This window comes from Equus przewalskii, chromosome 19 (genome assembly GCF_037783145.1).
Source record: "Equus przewalskii isolate Varuska chromosome 19, EquPr2, whole genome shotgun sequence".
Lineage (NCBI taxonomy): Eukaryota > Metazoa > Chordata > Mammalia > Perissodactyla > Equidae > Equus > Equus przewalskii.
In genome coordinates, this window is record NC_091849.1 from 26,167,920 (window position 1) to 26,171,235 (window position 3,316).

At 52.9% G+C, this 3,316-nt stretch overlaps 1 non-coding gene across 1 annotated transcript; it reads right to left on the reverse strand.

Annotated features, from left to right (window-relative positions):
- Positions 1-1,449: 1,449 nt before the first annotated feature.
- TRNAV-AAC (transfer RNA valine (anticodon AAC)) lies at positions 1,450-1,522 on the reverse strand. The gene has a single exon. It is a non-coding gene; the product is annotated as a tRNA-Val (tRNA).
- Positions 1,523-3,316: the final 1,794 nt, after the last annotated feature.

The following is a 3,316-nucleotide window of genomic DNA, read 5'->3' on the forward strand; positions in this document are numbered from 1 at the left end:
TCGGGCTCCCCGGTTGCTACCCCGGCGGAGTGTCTGGAGCTGAGCTGGAGGCTGAGTCCCTGGAAATGTCGGAGAGGAGCAGCCGCCGGTCTAGGGACCCTGCCTGCGAGGGGCCCAGTGCCCGATTCCGTGTCCGTCTGTCCCACAGACTTATTTCTAAGCACACACCCAAGTACGTAAACTCGCCCTAACCCCATTCCATCCCAGCCGGGACCGTTCTGTGCCTAAATGGCGCTGTCCGTGGAGCCCACCGAAGCGGCGGCTCTCGGCGCCCACCTGACAACTTCTGGCAGCGAGTGGCCCCCCTCACCCGGGGAAGCCTCGGTCCGGGGAAGCCTCGGTCCGGAGATGCCGGGCGGACTCCAGATCACCGCGCGCCGCCTGGGTCTCCCGGAAAGGTGCGGCTCGGCCCTGAGCGCGCTGTGGAAACACCTGAGCGGAGAGATGCAGGTTAGGACCGACCACGGACCGAGTCCCCGGAGGTGTTGGAGAGGGTGCGGACGCGGATCCCGGAACAGGAAGAAAAGGAACGGAGAGTGAGGTTAAGCAACCGCCTCTGCCAGGCGGGCATCTCCGCCTAGTTCCTGCGGGCAGGAAACTCTTCTTACTGGTTTCCTCCACCCTCTACTCCATTCCACTGCACCTCCTCCACACGCACATCATGTACGGAGGGTTTTTGGAAATAGTTCTGGCTAGGGAAAAAAAAAGAAAGAAAGAAAATGTTTGGCGGAGGTGGATGGCATCTGGTGGCATCACCCTTTGTTTTTCATGTGTGTTTGTTTTGCCATTTTGTTTGATTCCCTGCGCGTGTTTATTTGTTTCTTTGTAACTGAGGTATGGGCATCCCTCACGGGCTTCCTGGCCATCTGGTTGTCTTTCGCGAAGCGCCTGTTCAAATCAATGTCCCATAGAACAAAGCCCGTTGAAGAAAACTTAGAAAAAGACTTCAGGCCTCTGAGACAGACAAGTGTTTCCTAAACAGGACATAAGCACCAAGGATGAAAGAAAGGTTGATCCTCTGGGCCTCAGGTAAACCAAACACCTTTTTCGTCAAAAGACTCCCTTAAGAGCGAGGAAACACTAGCCGCAGACTGGAAGATCGGCGTGATACACGCACGTATCGCAAAGGTCTCGGGTCCAGATGACGTAAAGAACTCTTAGAGTACAGAAAGTGCGAGGAAAGGATCTAATTCTTAAAAATAATTCGGTGGATTTTGAGGAGGAGTCCTTCTTCTTCCAAGTTCTTGGCGGAAGGCGCTCCGCCAACGTCGCGCGGCTGACCCGGCGGGAGTGAAGATGCAGGAGGAGCGCTGGCTCCTCCTGTCCGGATAAGGTCAAGTCTTGGTTTTCGGCGCGGGAACCGGAGAGGGTGTCGGAAGGCTCAGGCATTTGGAGAAATGCGGCTCTTTCTATTTCCTGAGCAGGGTGACAAAAGGTCGGCGGACGTGCTGTTTCCGCCCGGTTTCGAACCGGGGACCTTTCGCGTGTTAGGCGAACGTGATAACCACTACACTACGGAAACGCCCGGGGGCGGCAGCCTTTCGCCGGGCGGGATGGAACCGCATTCTCCTTTCCCGGGCGCCCCCAAATCCAACAATTTGGAATGATTTTTCTTCTAGTGTATTTTCAGTCACGCTGCATTTCTTTCCCTCCCACTGTTCGTTTGTTAAAACAACGTTCTAGGAACTTCATGACTCACAACCAAACGTCACTTCAAACCAGACGCCAAATTCCTGCCCGAAAGCCGGCCACCGTAACCTCGGGCTCCTAGGGGATTCGCTTTCACGGAATGACCCGACGTTCTCCCGTGGCTTTGCTTTCCATCTCTCTTCCTGAGCTTGAGGAGCCGGGACCCAAGACACCGAGCGCCGGAGACCATCCGACCTTCCGCGAGGGCAACGCTCATCTGCAGGGGACTGCTGACAGGGGTGAGGTGGGCTGTGCCCCGTCTACTCTCGGGAGGGGGTGACAAGAGGGGTAGGCTTTGGGAAGTCATGTGACTGGACCTTGTGCGGAATGGGTTTAGGAGTCGTCAGTCACCCGGTTCTGCAGCGGTCCTCAGGCTGCTCTGGAACGCCTGTGCTCAGTGACCCGCGTCAACCTGTGTAACCGACGGTGTGCTTGCCTGTTCTTTACTGTCCTCCTCGCTTAAACCCGCGTTCGTCGCTGCCCGTTTTTCCCTTCCCAGGCTTCCCCATGGGGCTCTAGAAGATGCTCGACAGGCACATGGTGCTCGTCCCTCAAATCCTTTGAGAGAACTTCGTGACAGGACAGCAAGGCGTCTGCGTCTCCGACGAAGAGCAAACTTGAAAACTCCACTGTTGGCAACTAAAACTTGGATTGGTCCTAACGTGGCAGGAAAGAGAGAAGACACGCAGCATTTCCCAATCAGCAAGACTTTCGATTTTTTTTTTTCCTGACGTCAAGTCGGCAGCATCAATGATATTGTTTATTACTCGTCAACAATTTGATTAGACGTTTATTTTAAAGAAATTAATGAGTGGCGCATAATGTGCCCCATCCTGACCCAGGCTCCGGCAGGTACCAGATGTCCTGAAAAATTAGAAAGGCCTGGGGGAGCAAAGGGCACACGCAGTGATCGTTATGATAAAATTGCGCAAAATAGGGTCATTAGTTTTAAACTTGCCAAGTGAAAACACGGAGACAAATGCTCAGGGTGTTTTCACAGAAGCATAGAAAAGGGGCAATTTCTCGATTCTTAATCATTAGGAAAGGCTTATCAGAAGAAGCGATAACTGATGTGAGACTTAACAGGTGGAAAGAAAGATATTGGCTGAGGAGAGGTGGAGAGGAGAGGGGAACCTGGCATTCCGAGCAGCATGGAGCGAGAAGCTAGTGTTTGGGGCAAACTCCAAAGAGTTCCGGATTTGAGGCCGGGAGTAGGGAGAAATGAGAGAAAATGGGAAAATAAGGGTCAGCCTAGGAAGAAAGGGGAGGGTCTTCCACTTGACACTTTAATGGGATATTGATGTGGATTAAGGCTGCCCCAGCTAGAGAAGCCCAAGGTGACCTGGCCTAGATGCCAAACTATACGACCCAGTGGACTTTTTTTATGGTATGAATTAGGACCGCCCCAGGGAGAGAAGCCCAGGGCATCCTCACCTACATGCCGATCTATATGGCCAGATTCATATCTAAAGTTATATGACCGCACAATAACCAGACCCCATCTGCACTGAAATCATTTAATGACTTTTTACATCATCTTTTCTTTTCTCCAGTAAAAATAAGTGACGTACCCATGCCTTATGAAATTAGCCCTAACCCTCAACTCGGGGCAGCAGCAGGAGCTCTG